We start from the raw sequence: 22,719 nt of genomic DNA on the forward strand, positions 1-22,719 counted from the left end.
CCCCCCTCCCCTCCCCCATGCCTACCGCCTGTGGCCCCCACCCCTCCCTCGCCCTCAGGTACTCCCCTTCAGCTGAGCTGAGGGTTGGGGAAAGTTCTCTTGCCCCGACAGAGGCCCCATTCTTCCTGCTGCTGGCTCTCATTGTCCGTCATGACTCCACACATTCTCGGGCTTCTAATGAGAAGCCAAGACAGCCACCTTCCCGCCCTGTCTTGTTGTCAGCACAGCCTGGGCCCTGCCACCAGCCAGGGGCAGGAGGTGGGGGAGGGGTGGGGCAACCAGGAGGCAGTGAACAGAGGTGGGGGACAAAACAGAGGGAGGGGCAGGAACTGGCCCAGACAGAACAGAAAACGCTGGAAGAAAGCTTGAAAGGGGCAGGGAGGTGATAGCAGATGGACGGGTAAGATGAAATTATAGAGGAGAAAGTGAAGGGGACTAATATTTGAGTGAGAGCTGTGTGTCATGCCTGCACTAGGCCCCTGTTTATAACCATTCAGGAACTCAAACCCTATTATTCTTATTCCCATTTAGTAGATGAGAAAACGGAGGCTTACAGAGGTGGGTGGGCGGTGTTGCTCCTAGGGTTACCCGAACCCTGACCTCCTGCCATTCCCCTCAGGGTCTGCCTGCCCGGAGGAAGAGGGCAGATACTCCTGCCGTATGTCCTCCCTCTCCAGTGGTAGTCCCTCTGTGCCCACACCGACTGGAGAATGGGGGGCTAGCCTGCACACCGAAGCCTCTTCCCCTGGGGAACAGGCGGCAGCAACTCCCTTTTTTAGGAGCCTCCGGTCCCACCATTCCCTCCGAGAGCACAGAGTCACCCTGAACCTCAGCCTCAGTCTGGTCACTGGGGTTGGAGATGGTTGGAGATGGCTAGAGCTAAGGGTAAGCCAGATGGGGGAGCCCTCCTCTGCAAGAAGAGGAGTGAGGATGAGGCTAGCGAGCCATTCGCCCTGCCTTCCGTCGGAGAGAAAGCCGGAGATGGAGGGGGAGAGGGACCCACAGATGGAGGGGGCGAGGGGCACAGACTAGGCTCAGCTCCAGAAAGGACTGAAGAAGACCTAGAGCTGCTCCAAAAAGAGCCAGTGCACTCCCTGCCTCCAGAGGAATCAAACACAGGGTGCACAACCACGTCTCAGACCCACCGCCAGGCACACAGTAGGTGCCCAATAAATGGTCTACTAGTGTAGAAGGGATCCTTGCACCTGGAAGGAGGCTAGATAGAGCAAATCCAAGGTCGTTGGACTTAATGAGTCTCTGTTAGAGCTGACTTCTCCTGTCAGAGCTTTTCATACTTATGTACCTTTTGGGGCAGACTGGAGCCCAGCAACCCTGCGTCTTTGCCCATGGAGGGGGGAGGGGAGGGGAAGGGAAGGAAACCAGGCTGCTAGAAGATTCTGAATAGGAGGAGGCTCTCACCAGTCCACACTAACCTGGAAGAGATTAAGCTGGAAGTATATCATATTATTCTAAGGATGTTGGCTGAATGATAGAGGTATGCATTTGCTGAATGAATGAACGAATGGCTGATGAACCTGGAACAAGGGCAAGAGATCTAGGTTCTCCCATGTTCCAGGTTTGGTGTGTCTGGAGCTCCCTCATGCCTCCACTCTCTGGGAGGAGTGTCCCTGTGCTGCAGCAGGTTGTGGGTGAGGATGAGGAACGCATCCAGCTCCACTCTGTGAGAAGGGAGGCATGTCTGAAACTCCAGAGGAGCCTCGGGGATTTGGCTCTGCTGCTTCTGCCCCAAACAGATGTGTAGATTTGGAGTTGTAATCAAGATGGATCAGCGGGTGCAGTCCCTGGCCCAGAACTGACCCAGGAGAAGACTAGTTCCGGGTGGATTTGCCAGCCTCCCATACATGGTCCTCCAGACCTGAACCAGACTAGCGGTGTGCTTGTAGCTGAAACAGGATGAGCGCCCTATTTCTGGACCCTTCGGTAGCCTTCCCCATGGCTCGAACTCCCACTGCTCCTGGCTCCATCTCTACTCCAGAGCTTGACCAGCTCAGGTTCCCTCTCAGTCACTGGCTCCACTGAGCAAGAAAGCACAGAGAGGTCAGGCATGAATTCTCTTTTTCCCAATGGCTTTCTCTTGTTGTCTCAGGAGGGCTCAGCTCTGAGCCCTCACAGACCAACAGGGAGCTCCCAGGCTGGAAGGGTCCTGGGGCTCTTAGGGAAGGGAAGAGAAGGGAGACCTGGGGATGTCTCAGGTAATCGAGGCAGAGAGAGACCAAGGAGAAGGGAAGTGCAAAGACAGAAGCTGGGGAGATGAGAGTGAGGGGTGGGGGATGTCTCTCCAGCCTTGATACTTCCTGCCCCTGCATTTCTACTAAGCTCCAGGACTGGGCTGTGGGAGGGAGAAGAGCCCAGGGAAGTGCTTGTGTCACCAGAATCCAGCCTCCCCAATCACAGGACCCAGGCCACAGTTGGGCCCCTCAGAGCAGTTATGCCTTTAAAGAAAAATACAATAACGGATCATTGGCAAACTCAATGCATTTCAACTTGAGCAATTCATGAATACCAAAATATTCTGATGTTCTGCCCAGGCCTGATTCTTCCCCCACTGCTTTCCTCCCCTCCTGCCCCCCTAAACCCACACAGGGCAGGCAATGGCAGCCCAGTCTAAAGAATCACACAGCTGGGCTTTCCCAAGCCCTACAGGAGTACCTCTCAAGAGGAGGAGGACAGGCAGAAATCAAGGGTAGGGAGAGGGTCCGCGAGGGCAGCCGCTCACTTAGCAAAGGAGCACTGAGCACATACAGTGGGACAGGTACTGTGCTAGGCCCCGGGAGACAGCACTCAATAAGGCACAGCCAGGCAGTCCAGGGGGAAGACGGGCCCATATGCATATGATTGCAATCAGAGCTGGCCTACCACCCTGGTCCCTGTCTTCTCCACCACCTAGTCTTCACACCACCTCATGGGGGTTACACTGAACTTGCTTCTCCCTATTTGAGGGTTCCCCCTTCCTCTTAATGCCTTTAGGAGGGGCCCCAGCTGGATACACACTTCTTCCTCTGTGTGTGTGCACATGTGAGTGGTCCATAAGAGAGATCTTCCTCTTTCTCCTGATTGGGATGGGCCTCAGTGGGGTGATGGGGAGCTGGAATTGAGTAACAGACAGAAGCTGTTCCCAGTCCCAAGCCTCAGCTTTGACCTCCTGGAGGTTGCAAGCAGGGTTTTAAGGCCTCCAAAACCACCCCCGAGGGGGCCTTTTAGAGGACAACCAATTCAAAGCTCTGTGATCCCAGGGCTCCCATCCCAGCCTCAAAAGAGCTGAATTTCCCTCTAAAGTTAGCCCTTCTTAAGGCTTGAAGGCGGGCCAACTTGTTGACTGGCAGATGAGGTACATTGAAAAATCACCAGGAGAGAGTAAAATCAGACCTGAAGAGGAATTTGTTAATGAGGGTTGAGGGGAGGAGGGCAGGATACTATGCTTTCAAAGGGAGGCTGTGGAATGTCGGTCAGGAAGGGCGGGCTCTCCCTTGGGCACCCAGGCGCCCTCTCCTGACAGGTTTTGTACAGCCAGGGGCTGGTAGCCAGCCCTGGTCCCTAGGGGCACCCTGTCACGGACCCGTTCTCAGGAAAGGGAGCAGCTCCCCTCTCCAGAGCGGCCTTCCCCGCCCCCACCCAGGCCAAGGCTCCAGCCCCCTGGCGGGCCTCCAGCTCCAGCCCCTCTTCCGTGCGCGAGGGCCCTCGGGTCGAGGAGGGAGGTGGGCGGAGGACCCCGGGCCAAGAGTTGGTGGTTTTGCTCCTAGAAATGGCTTCTCTCCGGTCTCCCAAGCTGGGGTCTCCTGAAGACCCCTGTCCCAGGGGTCCTGGACATCTCTGCTTTCCCCTTCTTAGTGCTAACGAATGCACAGGTGTCACAGAGTCCTGATCCCTGCCTCATTTATAGCCCCTGCCCCAACCCGCCCCACACCATGGGGTAAGGGAAAGGGGGGGGAGACCCAAAGCAGGTTTCTCTCTAGCTCCCTCTCCTACTCCCCCCTGAATCCCACCAGATGCAAAAAAAAAAAAAAAAAAAAAAAAAAAAAAAAAAAAACCAACCCTTTAAAAGGAACAAAGGCATGGGGGCGGGGTGGGGGGGGGCTTCCCTGTGGCGGACTCCGGGCTGAGGTTGACGCAACCCGCGGCCGGTCGGCGCTGGCTTTCAGGTGAGTGCCTGAACCCGCAGCCCGGAGTCCGCCCCTGCCTCAAGGACCCCTCTGCGTTCAGCCAAACCCCCCGGCGAAAAGGCGAGTCCTCCTCAGCTGCTCCCGGCCCTCAATCCGGCCGAGGGGTCCCCCACTCGCAGCACTTTCTGCCTATTTGGTTTCGCTCAGTACTCACAGTTCGGATGCTAAGCCGTCTCCTCTCGCACTCACTTCCTTTGTCTCTTTCTCTCTCTCTCCCTCTCCAACCTCTCTCTTCCCTCCTTGTCTGATTCTCTGCTGTAGCTTCCAGCGGAGAAAAATAATTATTCTTCTCAATGGGTTCGCACGGGGCGCACGCACACACGCGCGCGCACACACATACACCGCCGTGGTACCCAATCAATGCACAAATCTTCGGGGTCCCTTTAACCTCTGCGGATGACTCCGGGAGTTAATTATGAAGCCTATTTCGGCGCAGCATAAATATGCATTAAGGTATGAAATGACAACCGATGAGCTGAACTTCAGGGAATTGGCATTTAGACAGACTTCGTCTCGCCGCCCCCCGCTCCCTCCAGAGCCCTGCGAGCCACCTCCACAGCCTCGCGTCCTCCCGGGGCTCGCAGTGGCCCTAGCGAGCTCCTACCCGGGTGGAAGCGGGCCGCGTAGCCGCGTCCGCGCCGCGCTGCGGGACCCGGAGCCCCCCTCGTGCGCCCCCTGCGGTCGGGGCAGACCTTGGGCGGGCGACTCCCCTTCCCCCATGCCCGCAGACCCGGCCCAGGCCGCCGCGCCGCAACAACCCCCCCCCCCCGCCACCGCCGCACGGGGCCCGTCAGTGAACAAACTCCGCGCTCAGTCCTCTGAGAAGCGGGCGGGGGCGGGACGGCTACCTGCCCGCACGCCCGAGTCCCGGGAGGAGCGCGAGAGAGCCCGCCGCCTCAAGTCCTCGGGTCCCCCCGCCCCCGGCCGGTCCCGACCCGCACACACGGGCACGCGTTTGCACACGCGCGCGCACACGCAGGCACGCACACGTATGTGCACACACAGGCACTCCCGCGCGCGCTCACGCCCGCACACACTCAGGGTTATAACAAAGGAAGAGGGGCCAGCGCTGCCTTACTTTTCTCTCTCTTCTCCTCTCTTTTGCAGCCCCCCAGCCCCGGGCCGGCGTGCCCGGCCCACCCCGCCCTCCGCGCCCGCCCGACGGCAGCGGCGGCCGGCATTCCGGGGCAGCGCGTCGGGGCGGCAACTTCGCGCCCGGGCGCCCGCGCCTCGCAGCCCCGGCGGGCGGGAGACAAAAGCTGCGGCGCCGCCGGAGGCCGCGCGGCCAAGGTGTGCTCGCTAATTGTCAGGAAATGTGTGTGTGCGCGCCGGGAGCCCGCAGGGGCGGGGAGGGGGCGGCGGGAGGGGGCGAGGGGACGAGGAGACCCACCCCCCACAAGTCCCCGCCACTCGCCAGCGCCGGGCACCCGAACCGGGATTAGAGAATAAATTATCTGCTCTCTTCTCATTGGGCTGTGGCTGAGGACGCCGTCGGCGGCGCCGGGCTGGGAGCTCGCCCGGCTCTTTGCATTCACCGCACAGCTCTGGCTCGCCTCGCTTCGCGGGGGCCGAGAGCTCGGGGCCTTGGCTCCAGACACCAGAGGACACCAGCCGGCTGCCGCGCCGCCCCTCCCCCGCCGCCCGGCTCGGCGTGACCCCTCTCCCCTCCCGATTCTGGCTGGTGCCCTGGGGACGAAGAGACTGAGAAAGAGAAGCCCAAAGGCTGGAAATCTCAGAGTCCCTCCCTCCCCTCCCCTCGGTTCACCGCTTCTCCAAGGAGAATGACGGGGGGCCTCTGGGGTCGGTCTGCCTGAGCCAAGCCCACCTCAGTCACAGAGGGTTTTGAGAGCCCTCGGAGAGGATCCCTTCCGGAATCAAGTCCCCTCCTTTGGGGTCATCTCCTGCCTTCCACACGGCAGCAACGACAAAGAGGAGATGGCACTAGGGCTCTTTGCTTTCTCCTCTCTCCCGTCCCACCAGCTCCAGCCCAATCTTGTTCCCCACTTCCTGAGCCTTTCCGTGGCCCACCCGGGATTATGGTTCATGAACTCCCTGCAAAGGAAAAGCTCTCCAGTTCAAAGCAGCTCCCTGCCAAGAATTCATTCATTCATTCGTTCATTCGTTCATTCAGCAATATGCAGGACCGCCCCCGTGCTGTGACAAGGGCTAGGCACCAGGAATACAAAGGGAAAAGATTCAGATGACACAGTGTAAAAATAAAATAACAACTGTACAAGAGGTGCTATATCAATATACAGGCAAGGTTGAACCCAGAGGCAGGAGTGACTAACTTCAGCCATTCATTCAACAAATAATTTAGCATGCCTTAAGTGCCAGGCTCTGTGCTGAGCAGGTGGGCTTCGTGCCCACCCCCCTGGAACAGACAGTCTGGTGGACAAGATGGGCACCGACTGGTGTGACATGAGCTAATCAGAGGCTTGGGGGCGGAGAGACTAGCAGGGGCTCCTAATCTACTCTGGAGAATCCAGAAAGGCTTCTCTGAGGAAATGAGATCTAAGTCCAGCCTTAAAAGATGAAAAAGAGATAGCTAGGTGAAGATGGGATGGGGCGGGACAAGGGAAGAGTTCCGGGCAGAAGGAACTTTTTAGAAAGGCCCTTGAGAGCTTGTTTGGAGGGTCTAGCAGGGGAGCGCAGCTACTCAAATACCCTTGACCGACGATCGGTCCTCCTCTGTCGGGGAAGGTCGTCCTCTTCGACCGAGCACGCACGCAGCTTCGGGAGGGACGCACATGGAGCGGTGAGGGAGGAAGGGGACACCCGCCTAGCCAGCCAGATCAGCCGAATCAACCCTGGCGATCAATGGGGTGACAGATGTTGCAGCCAGATCGTAGAAAGGCCCTTGAGCTGCTGGTAACTGGCTCATTAGAAGGCAAGCGTTGGCCACCTTGCAGAGAGGGAGATGAGCCTGGGAAGAACTAGGAGAGCTGCCCAGAGTAGCATTTACAGGTATAACCCAGGGCAGACTTGCCCATGTCCTGCAGCTGAATGTTCTAGAAGAGGATCCGTCTTATTCTAGGTCAACCCCATAGCCCACACCCATTTTACTTCTAGTCCCTGTCTTTTGCGACCAGACCAACTCTGTGCCTTCTAAAGACAACCCTAAAACAAAGAACAGAGAAGGGCAACCCTACTTCAATGTATCACTTCCCAGAGGCTTGGACCACCGTTTCCTCTGTCATTCAGTGATTCAGTGACCCTTGGCCCTCACATGGGGAGGCTGTCCACAGGACTGGCCTAGACTCCTTCCCATGTGTTGGGATTGGATGCTTTCCAAGCAGTTCTGCATTTGTAATCCCTAGATTCTCACAACAGCCCTGTGAGTTATCTACATCAGACAGATGAGGAAACTGAGAGTCAAAAAAAGGGAGTGGCCTGCCTAGTGCCACTTAAAAATGCTGTGGCCAAGCAGAGTGTGTGGCCAAGCAGAGTGTGTGACTCCCTGTCTTCTCTCTACCAGACTTCAGGATTTGCCAGTCTCCCCAGCTCTTTGGTGAGCCCCATGAGGGTAGGGGCTCAGTGATCCCCTGCCTCTACAAGAGCCTTCAGCACCTAGGACAGGGCCCTGCACACCCAGGCTCTGGAGCCAACCCTGCTGAGTGAGTGACTGCTGGGGTGGGGGCGGGGGTGGGGGTGGGGGTGGGGATGCTGACACAGCAGATTGGGAGCAAGTTATAGCAGAAACTGTATCCATTTTGGACTTACACATGCCTCAGTTGGAATCGCCACTGTTACTAACACACTGTGCATGCACTTTACTTAGCCTTTCTGAGCCATGGTCCCTGTCTTCCAAACAGGAATCACAATACCTGCCCCCAGAAGGCTGCTATGAAGATTAAGTGAAATTATGTATGTGTAGAATATCTCTGGAAAAATACCCAAGACATTGGTAACAGCAATTACTTCTGGAAAGAGGATCCAAGTGGATGTGATGTGGCACAGAAGTATATAGAGAAACCCACTTTCCATGATTTACCCTCTAGTAGTTGTGATGTACCATGTGCATGCAGTATCTGAGTAATCAAAGTGAGTAATAAAATATTTTAATGAGATAACATGCACAGCAACATAACAACAGCAATAAAAACAACGCTCTGTACACATTTGTTGAACCGAACAGAGTTTTGCCGTTTGAAACCCCGGGATGCGCCTGTGACTCTGGCCTGAGGAGTTGCACGCTGCCCTGTCTATAGGCGAAGGCGAAGCTGTCTGACCAGGTGAGATATTTTCCAGCCCAGAAATTCTACAGTTCAAACCTTTAGTCAGAGGGAAACAGCATCCCAGCAGGCTCATTGTTCTATTATGAGACTCAACTCCCAGGAAGTAACAGGAGCTGGAAGAGGATGGAGCAGGGCTGATGCAGAAGGAAAAGCTGAGGGGTGTGGGCAGCCCCTCAGCAGGCACCATGCTGTCCAGAGAGGTGAGGGCAGGAAGGGATCCTGGACCTGCCCCATTAGTGTTGAACTTCCAAGGCTTAGCCAGCAAGCTACCTGCCCAGGTACCCCATGGCCCCCAAGGAAAGCTGAGAGCAGCAGGTGCAGAGCCTAAGGAGGGGAGTGGGCTTTCTCCTGTTACCCTCCAGGCATTGAGGTCCTGGGGCAGGACAGGGCAGCCATTCATCAGCCAACACAAAGAGACACTTTCTCAGCTGCATAGAGACCAGTCCAGGTCACCTTAGACACTGGGGCATAACATCAGTGGGAACTTTAGAGGCCTCTTTAGAAAAGTTTTGGACTCCCACATCTAGTAGTATTGGGGGAGGGATTGGGACAGGAAGGAAGCATGTCATGGGAGATTCTGGAGAGGGAAAGAAAAAGTGCCCCTAGCCTCAGTGAAACAATGGGAGGGCAAACAGAATCAGAAAAGCTAGAAAAATAGGAGTCAAAAGAAGTGGAAATCATTTCTTCTGGAGGAGCAGCAGGTCAGGGAGAAAAGGAAGTAAAGTCAAAGGCCCAGGGCTGGAATGGCCATCTTTCCACCTAAGGGAAGGACGTGGCTCTTCCTTTTTCTGCTGTGAGTTTCCAGAAAAGGGTCTGGGCTAAGCATCTGAGGTAGGGCACGGAGGATTTAAACAGGTCACTTTCCTGGTCCCTACTTTTGCCTCCTGTCCACCTCTTCCTAATTAAGGCAGAACACAACCACCGTCCAGTCCCTGTTCAGTCTTGAACACAGGAATGATTTTCATCAGAAGGGACAAGGTGCAAACTATTTAGATATTAAGCCATCAAAGGTACTTAGAGATTTTCAACAGCCCCGGGATTCTGGGTACCTGTTGTATATAGTGCACTAGGTTACAGCCTGCCCTATTATAGTCGCCACAGCATCAGCTATATGCAGGGTTTGTTGTTGTTGTTTTTTTTTTAAGATTTACTTATTAATTTGAGAGAGAGAGAGAGGGTGAGAGGGCAAACAGAGGGGAGGGGCAGAGGGAGAGAGAGAATCTCAAGCTGACTCATCACTGAGCTTGGAGCCCAGCACGGGGCTTGATCCCAGGACCCTGAGATCATGACCAGAGTCAAAATTGAGTCAGACGCTCAACCCAGGGAGCCATCTGGGCGCTCCAACTATATGCAGTTTTAATCAATGAATATGCCCCGTGCCTGGCACAGCACTTGACCCCTCAGGGATACATGGATTAATGTCATGCATCTTTTTCTTCAGTTGAGTCCTCCTATGTGCCACGCTAAATACCCCAGACGGTATGTAGCTTTACCTGACCACCCACTCCTTTACTGACAATGTCAGGACATGCCCCATTGTGTCGCCGATCACAAATCCTAGCCTCCCCCATGGCCTGTAGTCCCTTAGACTGAAATCCCTTAGCCACTCTGTGTAGCTGCTGACTGCATCCCATCTCCCGCCTGTCTCCAATTCCCAAACCTTGCCACTGGAGCCTCTGGAACTCAGTCTGCCACTGGCCGATGGCCCTCTAACCTCGGACCCTTCCCTGAGCACCCCTTCACTGTCTTGCTCTACTGACGCCTGGCTGTGTCCCCTGAAGATACTGCCTCTCAACGGCCTTGCCTACAGGCAACGGGGAAGAATAAAGAAAACAGGGAAGGTTGTTCTTTTCTCTGGTACCCCACATATCTCAGGTTCTAGAGAGGTGTTCCCAACTACTTCCCCTCCTTCTCCTGCAAAAACGTCAGCGTGTTTGATATGAATGGGCTTAGACCCCACCATATGCTACCTTTTTGCTATCTTCTCTACCCTCTTCTGTGGTCATACCCTAAATCTTGCCCTCACCGATATGTTTACCTCCAATAATCCCACTTTTAGGCATCCCAGCCCCTAATGCCTCCTCTTGTTCCCATTAACTTTCACTGAGACCTCCATTCCAACTATTCTCTGATCCCATAGAGACCTGACACCCCGAACAAGCTTTCATTGTCCCCATGCCCTGCATGTGACACTTTCATCCCTGACCCAGCTTCGTGGTCACGTTACTGCTGTGATCTCTCTCTTACAAACACCCTCATCTGCGTTGCCTCTCCTTCTTGCCTCTGTTATACTTTTCTGGCAAAACCCTAATTCTGATTAAACCCAGCTAGCCATGTATCCTTCACCTGTATCCAAGCAAGTGAACATTACGGAGGAAAATCACACAACAGTGCTTGTCGACTGGTCTCACTCTAAACTTGCAACTTTGCATCTCATGAGAGCCCTGAGCTCTACCTTGCAAACCTTCTACACTCCCATGGTGCATTCACTTCCCCTGCCTCTCAAAGGACTATTTCATGCCTCCTCTCTCCTCCTTCTCTTTTCAACCCTCCAGCACCACCCCTCCCTCCTGCTGCACTGATAAAATAAATACAAAGAAATGCAAAGGAATGAGAGTTATTTCATCCTCCCACCAACCCATCTGCATGATCTCTACTCATAGTCTCTGCCTTCCCTGCAGATGAAGAATCTCTGTTCCTCTCTGGGGTCAGTCTCCCCCCATTTGTGCACTGGACCCCATCTGTTCTTACTTCTTCCATGACTTTGCTCCTTGCAATTATCCCCTCTTTTTCCTGAGTCATTGGTCTCTCCTTAGATCATACCCACTAACATAAAAAATATGGCTTAATATTGCTCACCTTTAAAAAACCTTCCCTTGACCCCCACATCTTCTTCCAGGTAAGGCTTCATTTCTTTGCTGTTACATAGTGAGCCTCAAAACAGTTCTCTGTCATGACTCTCTACTTCCTTACCTACAGTCTCTCCTCAACTCACTCCACTTTGACTTCTCTCTCCACTACCCGCTGACATCTCCCGCCAAGATCATCAGCAACATCCCTCTTTTTTTTTTTTTAACACTTCTCTCTTACCAAATCCAAGGGCCAGAGTCAGTCTGACTTACTTATGAGCCGTGTCTGACACAATCAACTACTCTTTCCTCCTTGAAACACTCTTCCCTTGAAATACAAGGGCTCTCTTCTCTCAAATTTTTCCTCTCTCTCTAGGCAATCTCATCCAGTCCTGTGGCTTTAAAGACCAGCTTCTCCCCTGAGCTCTAGGCCTACATATCCAAACTTGACCTCTCCACTTGGATGCTGTATTTGTCCCCTAGGGCGGCTGTAACAGAGGACCACAAACTGCGTGGCTTAAAATAATAGGGATTTATGGTCTCCCAGTTGTGGAGGCCAGAAATCCCAAGTCAAGGTGCCGGCAGGGCCACACTCCCTTGAGCGTTCTAGGAGAGGATCCTTTTTGCTTGCCTCTTCCATCTTCTGGGACTCCCCGCCGTTCTTTGGCTTGTGGCAGCACCGCTCCAATCTCTGCCTCCATCCTCATGCGGCCATCCTCCCTCTATGTCTTCACACCGTGTGCTCTGTGTGTGAGTTCCAAGTTTTCCTCTTCTTTTCTTTTCTTTTTTTTAAGATTTCATTTTTTTAAGTAATCTCTACACCCAACGTGGGGCTCGAACTCACAACCCTGAGATCAAGAGTCACGTGCTTCACTGACTGAGGAAGGCAGGCGCTCCTTTCCTCTTCTTTTAAGGACACTAGTCATATTATTAGGGCCACCCTAATGACCTCATCTTAACTTGATTACATCTGTGAAGATCCTCTTTCCAAATAAGATCACTTTCATAGGTATTGGGGATTAAGATTTCAACGTATCTTTTTGGGGGGGGATATAGTCAACCCATAGTAGATGTCAACTAGGTATTTCAAGCTTAACATGTCCACAGTGGAATTCTTGATTTCTCTACCCCTTGCCCCCAGCCTGTTCCTCCTTTACTTTCCCCCATCAGTTAACAGCACCATCAGCTCTGTCCAAAAGCCTGGAGAATGAACACCCTTGCTTCCTCTCTTTTCCTCACCCCCTATGTCTAACCTACCAGCAAGACCCACTGCCCAAATCCAAGTCCTTCTCCTGCCTCCCCTGCTCCTATGTGAGTCTAGTAATCTCCCCTCCCTCCTGGGCGGCTGCACCGGCCTCCTGTTCCACTCGCCAGCCCCCTCCCACCACAGTCTACTTTCCATCGAAAAGCCAGAGCGATTGTTTTAGAACATAAATCAGATCACATCCCTCCCACTGCTTAAAACCTTCCAAAGACTTCTTACTGGAATTAGCATAAAATCCAAGCTTCTTAACTTGGCTTATGAGGTTTTATAGGATCTGACCCCTCTTCTCTCATTTCCTACCACTCTTTCCCACTCTCGCCTCCTCTCCAACTGCACCAGCCTTCCTTCTGTCTCCCTGGAACATTCCAAGCTTGTTCCTGCCTCAGGGCTTTGCATTTGCTGTTCCTTTTGTCCGGAACACCCTTCCCCCATCTTGGCAAGAACAACGTGTTCTCTCATTCCAGTCATATCTCAAATGTCACCTCCTGAGAAAATGCCCCCACTGTGACAGGCACTGTCTATCCTATTATTCTATTTTTTAAACTCATAACTTTATTACCATTTGTTAGTTCCTGTGTTTACTGCTGGACTCCTATCAGACTGCAAATGCCATAAGGACAAGGGTTTAATCTGTCTCTCTTTCTTTTAATTTCATTTCTATTTATTTAACTTTTTTATGTAAGCTCTACTCCCAACGTGGGGCTTGAACTCATGACCCGGAGATCAGGAGTCGTGAGCTCTACTGACTGAGCCAGCGAGGCGCCCCTGATCTGCCTTTGTCACTACCGAATCGCCAACACCTACAACAGAGCCAGTACCTCGTAGGTGCTCCATTATGTTTACTAAATAAACAAATACTATGTGCCAGGCACTGTACTAGGGCCCGGGGATTCGACGATGAGCGACAAACAAAATCTGTTCCTTCTCCGTGAATCGGACAGGGACTGACCCCCTGAGCGGCATGTCACGGGGATAACCAGCTCCTGATCAACCTCTTGGCAACACTGCCCCTGAGGATGGATAAGCCCCCACTTTCTTCGCCTCAGAAGCTCTTCTGAGCCTACACCACTCTTGACATTTCCCTGCCTCATCACCTCTGTAGATGATCTTATTTTCTATTTCACAGAGAAAATTGAGGTCCAGACCAGAAACTCCTGAGCCCACCTTTTATTTCCTTCCTTTTTCTTCGTCCTGTCTGCCCTTCTGGAAAGAGCGTGGCCTCTGCATTCAGGGAGATGTGGCAAATGACTTAACCTCTGAGTCTCGGTTTCCTCCTCTGGAAAGTGGTCACGATAACACCGGCCTCATTAGGTTGTCCTGAGAATTAAACAAACACCCTCTGTCACATTGCCTGCCTTTTCATCGATGCTTGGTAAATGTCTCATTCCCTTCCCTTCCCTGTCCCCCCCCCCCGCCCCCCCCCAAGCTGCCCCAGATAAGTGTTTCATTCCTGGTTTACAATGGAGAAACTGAAGGCAAGTCTACTGATGTTTGAGTCTGTTGGTTAATTCACACAAAGTCACACCCTGCCAAGTGGCAGACCCCAAATTAAATCCCAGATCTCTGACTCCAGGCCCAGGGCTCCTTGCACTGCAGTGAAAAGCAAACATAAAGACAATCTAGTGACTTTTTAATAAAGGCCAAATTAATTCAATTTAAAGGATTGTCCTTCGGTTTGGCATTCTGTCCTCTTTCTCACTCCCTCTCTCTCTCTCTCATCCTTTCTTTCTCTCTCCTTTAGTGTTAGAACGTCCTTTATCTGAAGAAATGGCGTATTTTTTCCTTACTTGGAAACAAAGCTAGCTACACAACATCTCTCCCCACTATTAGAAAACTGCCTCAAATACCCTATGTAGGCTGCTACTTTTTTCCCTTTGGCAGAGGGCTGACCCCAGGACTTCTGCATCAGAGGGGCAAAGGTGGTGGTTTGGTTGGGAGGAGGAGGGTGGGAGAATTGCCTTGAAGCTGGTTGCGTAACTATTAGCCTTGGTTTGGAAGCATTCACGGAGATTTTAGAGAAATGAGAGCCCCACCCACCCGCGTGCCGCCGCAGCACACCAGCACAATGTCTTCTGAGAAGGAACCCCGAAGTGCTTGGACAGGCAGCACCCTCCCCGTGTGGTCCTTCCCTGGCCAGTTAGAAAGTCGTCTCTGCCTTTTCTCTCTAAAGGGTTTCCAGCAAGTCTCATGGGGAAATTTTTGGGTTTGAATGAGGAGTGTAAAAAAATGTGGTCAGCATATTGGCTCTGGTATTTTTTTCCCCATGCAACCAGCCCCAGGAGGTGACTGACAAGCTGGGCCAAGTGCACTGAAGGCCTTGTCTCTGGTCACCCATAACTCCTGAGCCTTCCGGACCCCGCAGGACCCCGCAGGACGGCGGAGAGCCATAAATCTGGCAAGCTGGGGCTGGGAGCTCACTAATTGCACTGGGGGAAACGCGGCCGATCTGATTGTTGAAAATACGACCACTTCGGAACAAAATGAAGCAACAGAGGAATGGCAGGAGGGATTGTGCGTTTTCTCGTCTGTACAACAAAAGGGCTGGATTACACATTGATGAAATTCTGCGTTCCACTTTGTAACTAAGGTCAAGCCTGATCAAGCAGATATGGGAGATGTCAGGGCAGGAAAGCAGAATTGGGGGACCCAGGGAAGCTGCTGTTCCACACTGAGCTTGTTCCCCTCAGACTAGGGCGGCTGTGGGAGGCACACTGGAGGGCCAAGGACAGGGCTCTCCGCTGTCATCAATCTGTCCAGAGCCACTAGCTTTGCGGACTCGGCCAGTGCATCCGAAGGCCCTGGGCTTTGTTCCTCGTCCTCTGACATTCGTCCTCTGAAACCTCAACAGCCCATTCTGGGTGGCCTGGCAGGCCCTCTTGGTGATCAAAACAGAGAGGTGTCTAGACGGCTGCGCTCCCCGCTCCCCTAGCAGGTGATTGGGTGGACAGGGCAGCGGAGGACAAGGGACCAGCAGGGGTCCCGCGACTGCCAGGTCCAAGTGCACCTCCTGCTCACCTACTCAGCCCCTCTGTCCTGTCTCTCCCCCTCCCCGGTTCACTGCCCCATCTCGCCCCCTCCCTCACAATCCCTTCTCTCTTGGTGGGAGCAGGGTCAGTGACGCTAGTCTCTTCTTTGGCTATTTCCCTGACCCTGGTCTGAGCATCAGTCTCCTACACAGGCAAGGTCAAGACACACAGTAGGCTTTCAACAACAAGGAGGGCAGAGACTGGATGCTTAATCCTTAGCATCACATCGGTGGTTTTTTAAGAATACTGAGCATGGGGACACCTGGGTGGTTCAGTCAGGTAAGCTTCCGCCTCTTGATTTCAGCGCAGGTCATGATCTCAGGGTCGTGAGACTGAACCCCACATCGGGCTCTACGCTCAGCAAGGAGTCTGCTTGAGATTCTCTCTCCCTTTCCCTCTGCCTTTCCCCCCACTTGCACTCACTCTCTTGCTTGCGTGCACTCTCTCTTAAATAAGTTTAAAAATACTGAGTATAGAATTACCCGGGGAGCTTGTTAAAATGCAGATTCCCGGCCCCCCCCCGAGTCCACTTGAAATACAGTCTCCTGGGTGGATAGCTGGAAATGTCATTTATAACCAGCTCCAGCAGCTGCTGGTGCATGCAGGTGGTCTGGGTGGACATTTTGAGAAACAGTGCTCTGATTGGGGATTCCTATCTCTATTCCTACTGCATACCTGGACTTGTGGGAAAACCACAGGAAGCTTACAAAATGCCCCACCCTCGGGACACCTGGCTGGCTCAGTCAGTGCAGCATGTGACTCTTGATCTCCTGGTTGCGAGTTTGAGCCCCGAGTTGGGTGTAGAGATGACTTAAAAAAAAAAAAAAAATCCTAAAAAAAAAAAAAAAAAGAAGAATTTACAAAATGCCCCACCCTCAAAGGGTTCACAGTCCAGCAGGAGAAAGAAGATACCACAGGAGCAATTAGTGCTCAGGTCCTGACAGATGCCGTGTGCTGTGAGAGTCTAGCAAAGGGCTGGCTGAGTCGGAGGCAGCTCTGGGAGGGAGGCGAAGTCCAGGCAGGGTGAGGCCAGTCAAGAGGACAGTTTTCTTCCCCAGGCAGCCAGGATAGGCTCCATCGTGGAGGTGCTCAATTAGCCACACTCATGAATCCAGCCCGGTTAACTGGCTTTCGTCCACCCCCACCTCCTCCTTCCAGATGGAGCCCTCTGCTTCGCGGGACATAATTACACTCTCTGGCCTGTTTTAATGAAGGCAAACATATTCAGTATTTGTATGTGGCTTCTCCTGTGCCGGAGAGGGTTGGAGCGGGCAAGGGAGGGAGGCGGTTCTTGGGGAGAATGAGAGAGTAATAATAACCTTGCTGCTCACTTGCACAGCCTCTTCTTTCTCAGCAGTTCTGCCCCCTAGCGCTGGGGCCATGCACTATTTTATTTTATTTTATTTATTTGACAGAGCAAGAGAGAGAGAGAGAGAGAGAGAGAGCACAAGCAGGGGGAGGGGCAGGCAGAGGGAGAAGCAGCCTCCCCACTGAGCAGGGAGCCCGATGTGGGGCTCGATCCCAGGACCCTGGGATCATGAACTGAGCTGAAAGCAGGCATTTAACTGACTGAGCCACCCAGGTGCCCCTGGGGCCATGCATTTTAGAACTGTGTGTGCCAGCAAGGTGTGCCTGCATGGCTTTACGATGATGTTGACATTGTGTCAGTTCAAGTCAATCAATAATTCCATCTCGGCCGACTCATTTAGCTGGGAGTTCACATACCAGGACACGGGTTAGCTCACACCATCCCACCATCAGAAATGTTTTATTAGGGAATCAGTTTTTATTTCTCCTATGGTTCGTAGTGATAGTCACTAAACTGTGCCTAACATGTTACACAAACCTCGGACCATACAATAAAAGCACAATTATTTTACAAACCACCAAGAAAATGAAGAGCTTTGCCAATTACTATGCAACTACCAGTTGTATGCTGTGTGCCGATTTCAAAGATACTAAAATTTGAAAAATAACGCATATTAAGATCAGCGAGATGGTATAAATGACAGAGAACACAACACGACACATCAGTCCACCTGGCTTTGGCATTTGAATCTTTTTATTGAATATTTATCCCAAATTCAATAGCAAATGGGAAAAGAGAGTACAGAAAGAGAGAGGGGAGAGGCTGTTTCCAATTTCTCTGATGCTCTCAAAGGGCACTAGAGACTTAAAACGTTATAGTTTCATTGTGCAAGTGAAATAGTCAAGGTTCAAAGACATTACATGGCTCCCAAAGGCCACAGAGGTGGAGGTGGCATGGGGCATAACGCTAGGACTTCTGTCTCAAAATCCAGTGCCTAAGCCACCCAAGTGTCCATCAATGGACGGATGGATAAACAAGATGTGGTATAACCACACAGTGGAATATTATTCAGCCAGAAAATGGAACAAGGTACAAATACGTGCTATAACATGGATGAACCTGGAAACCATTGTTAAGTTAAAGAAGTCAGACATAGAAAGCCACATATTGCATGATTCCACTTACATGAAATGTTCAGAATAGGAAAACGTATAGACATGGAAAGCAGATGAATGGTTGCTAGGGGCTGGGGGGTGAGCGGGGAATAACTGTTAATGAGTATGGAGCTTCCTTCTGGAGTGATGAAATTTCTGGAACTAAAAAGTGGCAATGGTGCACAATCTTGCGAATATACTAAATGCCACTAATGGTAAATTTTATGTTATGCGTATTTTACCACAATTAGGAAGAAAGACAGATACAATGTGGGGGGGTGGAAATTCCATTCCTTTTCCTCTGTGATACTACAATAGCAGCAAGGGGGGCGCAGGGGAGAAGGAGAGAGCATGGGGGTACCAGAGCAGAGGGCACCCAGGCACTTGGCAGGCCCTGCCCCCATACCACACACCCCGTCGTGACTTTCCCTTCTCCAGCAGGAAGATGAGCAGAGCTGGCCTGGGATCATCCGTCTTCATTACACCATCTCTACCAGCTCCGTCACTTCTTGCCAGAAAACGCATCAATATTCCCCTGTGGCTTGGCAGACCTAGCCCCCCTCCCTTCCCTACCCCCACCCTGGTTCTTCCTCCTCTTCCCAGGTTATGGGCCTGGACCAGCTGATGCACACAGCCCCAGCCCTCCACTCTGGGGTCCCTGCTCTTCTTTCTCTCCTCTGGAGATCCAGTCATGCCCTCCCTCCCGGGCTGCAGGGGTCCCTGGATACATGCCCTGGAGGTGTGGAGGGGGCTTTGGGAGCCAGCCAGGCTGAGAGGTGCTGAGCGTTGTCAGCCTCTTCTAGAAGCCATCCTCACCCCTCTACTTGGAATTTCTAAGCACCTCCTCACACTCTTGGACTCCCTGCGTCTACTTCATTTTTCTCTAGTCTAAAGCATTGATCATTTTCTAATATGAGTTACATATTAATAGCCTATAGTACATTCTTATGCTGTTTACTCATCCCCCATTAGAATGGATGCTCTGTGAGGGCAGGGCTCCAACACACGCGTTCACTGGGGCATACCCAGAGCCCAGACTGGTGCCGGAACTAATAAGTAGAATGAATGGATGTCTGGGGACTGGGTCTGGATGCCCAGCAACAGTGTGTTAGCAACTTCTGGTTTTATCTCTGTTCCTTCCTTCTCTCTGCCTCATTCACTCTTCCAAAGCTACCCTGGACTTCTCGAAGTTCCTCCAGCTTACTACCAAGGTTATTGCCACTCCGGGTCTTAGCACTTGCTGTTTCCACAGCCCTGATTCCAGTGCTGTTCTCCATTCCCCATTCAACCGGCCTTCAGATGGCCTGTCTCTCACTTCATTTGGGTCTCAGCTGAAATGTCATCTCCTCCAAGAGATGCCTGCCCTGACCTCCTGAGCTAACACAGCCTCTCTCATCCCCCTCCACCTTCTTACCCAGATGCAACCTGGCTATGTACTACGGATCTTCTTCGTTTACATCTCTCTCATTAGACTGTAAGCTCCATGCAGGCAGGAACTTTGGTTCTCCCAAGATAGCAGGTGCTGTTGGTGCCCCAGCTCATCTCCTTTGCCCTACCAGAGTCAGTGCACAGCAAATTTGACTCCAGCTGTGAGCATCTGCATTTCTTTGCATGATGGCTTTCTCCTGCTGTGCCTGCTTAGCTTGCACCTGCATCAAGCAAAAGGGAATTAACAGGAAATTAACACACAGATGCAGACACACACAGAAGACTCAAACAAGGCTGCTGGGAACTGGTTTATACATGCCCCTGCCCCCTTCTCCTCTGGTAGGATGGCTCAAAGTACAAGTCCTTCACGGACTCCCAGTTAGGCAGTGGCCTTAAGCTTCAATTACTCTCAGTGGTAATTTGCTTGATAATAATCCCTTATTGGCTGCCTTCCCTTCTCTTTCTCCCTCCCCTATGCTCCTACTGGTGTTTCCTGGGATCACTTCCCAAATAGAATCCTACAGTTAAAATCTTATCTAGAGTTGGAACACTCATGCCTTGCTAGTGGGGATGTAAAATGGCCCAGCTGCTTCAGAAAACAGTTTGGCAGTTTCTCAAAATGTCAAACATGGAGTCACCATATGACACAGTAATCCCATTCCTAGGTATAGACCCCAAAAGAATTGAAACCATATGTCCACACAGGTTCATAGCAGCATAACGTATAATAGAACATGAAACAACCTCAGTGACCACTAATTGATGAACGGAGAAGCAAAGTGTGGCAGATACATACAGTGGAATACTATTCAGCCAGAAACACGAAGGAAATACTGGCATATGCTGCAGCGTGGCTGGGTCTGCAAACACTGTGCTCAGTGAAAGAAGCCAGTCACGAAAGGCCACATGGTGTATGATTCCTTTCATAGTAGTTGTCCAGAAGAAGTGTTTGTCTAGACAAAGCACATTCGTGACTGCCGGTGGCGGGGGGTGGGGGTGGAGGGGTGGGGGGGGCAGGGAGAGAGCACAGCAGGGAAAGACTGCTAAGGGGTGCGGGGTTTCTTTAGGGGGTGATGAAAATGTTCTGAAATTGAGTGCGCCGATGGTTGCACAACTCCGTAAATATACTAAGAATCGCCAAAGTACACACTGCAAATGAGTGAATTGTATAGTAAATGAATGATATCTCAATAAAGCTTTTTAGTTTTTTTAAAGCCCTTTCTTTCCTCAAGGCCCCCTTCTAAAGGAACCCAAAGTAAGGTCATCAGAACCTGGGATTGTGCCTGGCACATAGCAGGTGTTCGATCAATAGAAATACACGTGAATAACTGAATGGGTGGGAAAGAGCTGCAAGCGAAGCCTTGATGACAATCACACAACTTCAAACAGAGCCACAACTCTTCCCCCGGGCTCGTCATCAGCCATCCCCTCGTGTGCCACTGGGAACAAATCGCAAATCTCACAGGCACGTCTGTTTGGGATTATCTCTGCCTGAGAAGGGAACAGAGTGGTGTGGGTATGTGTGTCCATGAAATGGTGAGGGTGGAAAGGGGTGTGTGTGTGTGTGTGTGTGTGTGCAAGTATGTGTGTGAGGGTGTGCCCATGTGTGAGTGTGGACACGTGCGTGAGCGTGTGTTTGCGTGTATGGTGTGTGTGTGTGTGTGGTGATGCAAGGGTCAGTGTGGGAGCTGGCAGGAATCTAAGAAGGGAATCACTGGTCGTTGGGGAGGGAAGGCTCTGAGCAGCAGAGACTACCTCCTGCGAGCTGAGAGCCAGTGAGTGCCTCCCCCCACTCCCCGCGGGTGTCCTCTGGGCCCATGAAGTGGACACTGTCACTTTAGCAGGATGTTCCTACCTGCAAGGGCTTGGCCAGCATTCTCAGTGGCTCATTGCTGGGCGGGACCCCTGTACAGGGGTGGAGGGCTGAGAGGGGAAAGAGGAGCCCAACTCTGAGCAGACTGAGAGAGCAGAGGGAGCCCTCCACACCCGTAATCCAATATTTCAGACCTTTCCTCGTCCATTAACAGTAAGACCAGTTCTTGATCAACTTAGAGCACAATCCCCGTAAGAATGCGCTTCCGATTATCTGTGACTCATCATTCCACTCGACAGAGTCCCCTGCCCCAGCCGCCCAGGGCTCTGCCAAGCTTCGGGGCCTAACATGCAAGGCGCCGCGCCGTGTCTCCTGTGAGGCTGCGTGATGTGTGGGAAACCCACGGGTGACAAGAGTGTGAGCCCTGGGAGGCGCTGGGCAGGTCTCCCCAGTGTGGCGAGGGCACGGGGCCGGGAGTCTGCTGACACTGACATTCCAAGTCCTGTGCGGCACGGGACAGCCTCCACCTCTCGCCACCTTGGCAGCCACTGGGACCACCCCCTCCTTCTTCCCAGCCTCGGCGGTCCCAGGGGTGCCTGACCAGCTGCCCCATCACATTTGGCAGGGCCATGTGGACTCTCCCTCTAGCTGTCCCCGGTCCAGGAGCTCAGTGGCCGAAGACTAAATCCTCTAGGCTGGCTCTGGACTCTACCTCCCTGGGCACCTGCCCTTCCCGCCCCAGCAGATGGCCACAGCACCCTGGGGAGCTGAGAGCAGGAAAAGAAGAAGCATGGCGCCCGGACCAGGTGTGCCCTGACGTTGCCTCCCGTGACCCCGGCATCTTCCGTCAGACCCCTCCCCCAACAGAGAGCCCTGCTCCTGTCCGGACAGGGCTGGCTCTCCGCCCCAGCCCATCCCAGTGCTCCTACTGACCGTTTAGTCAGTTGGCACTCAACAAACATTCTTGGCCTGTCTGCTCTGAGCCAGGCACTGTGCCAGGTCCCGAGGAGACCAAGATGAGGGAGGGAGCCGGAGGGTCCCTGCCCTCAAGGACCTCGGGAGAAGCAGACAGGTAACACAGAACATGTCGTGGTAAGAGCAAGGAAAGTGCTCCTAAAACACTGTATGAGAGCTCGCTGCGCGCAAGCACTGTGCACAATTACTGTGCGCAATTACTGTTTCAGGCACGCCCATATTAAGTCACGAAATCTCACAACAACGCCCTAGCATGGCGATTCCAAGTACAGAAGCTGAGGCTCAGAGAGGTTAGGTAAACTGTCCAAGGTCATCCGCTAGTACAGGGAGTGAGGAGGGATTCAAACCCACGCCATCCACCTCCAGAGTGGAACTTTTATTTATGTATTTATTTAGTTTTTAGAGGGGGAGGGGCAGAGGGAGAAGGAGAGAGAGAATCTTAAGCAGGCTCCATGCCCAGCACGGAGCCCGATGCAGGGCTC

At 52.6% G+C, this 22,719-nt stretch overlaps 1 protein-coding gene and 1 long non-coding RNA gene across 2 annotated transcripts in view; both read right to left on the bottom strand.

The window, feature by feature from the left end:
* Positions 1-4,401, bottom strand: part of BLACAT1 (BLACAT1 overlapping LEMD1 locus) — a 16,279-nt gene extending 11,878 nt beyond the window's left edge. Inside the window, exon 1 of the mRNA XM_073884565.1 lies at positions 4,336-4,401. The gene's annotated coding sequence lies outside the window, so the exon portion shown is untranslated. The remainder of the gene's footprint in view (positions 1-4,335) is intronic.
* A 13,201-nt stretch (positions 4,402-17,602) lies between these two features.
* Positions 17,603-22,719, bottom strand: part of LOC141371118 (uncharacterized) — a 28,177-nt gene continuing 23,060 nt past the window's right edge. Inside the window, exon 5 of the long non-coding RNA XR_012375800.1 lies at positions 17,603-19,670. This is a non-coding gene — a long non-coding RNA (uncharacterized lncRNA). The remainder of the gene's footprint in view (positions 19,671-22,719) is intronic.

This window comes from Callorhinus ursinus, unplaced genomic scaffold (assembly GCF_003265705.2).
Source record: "Callorhinus ursinus isolate GAN/ISIS: 27379988/994484 unplaced genomic scaffold, GSC_fseal_2.0 scaffold57, whole genome shotgun sequence".
NCBI classification, from domain to species: Eukaryota; Metazoa; Chordata; class Mammalia; order Carnivora; family Otariidae; genus Callorhinus; species Callorhinus ursinus.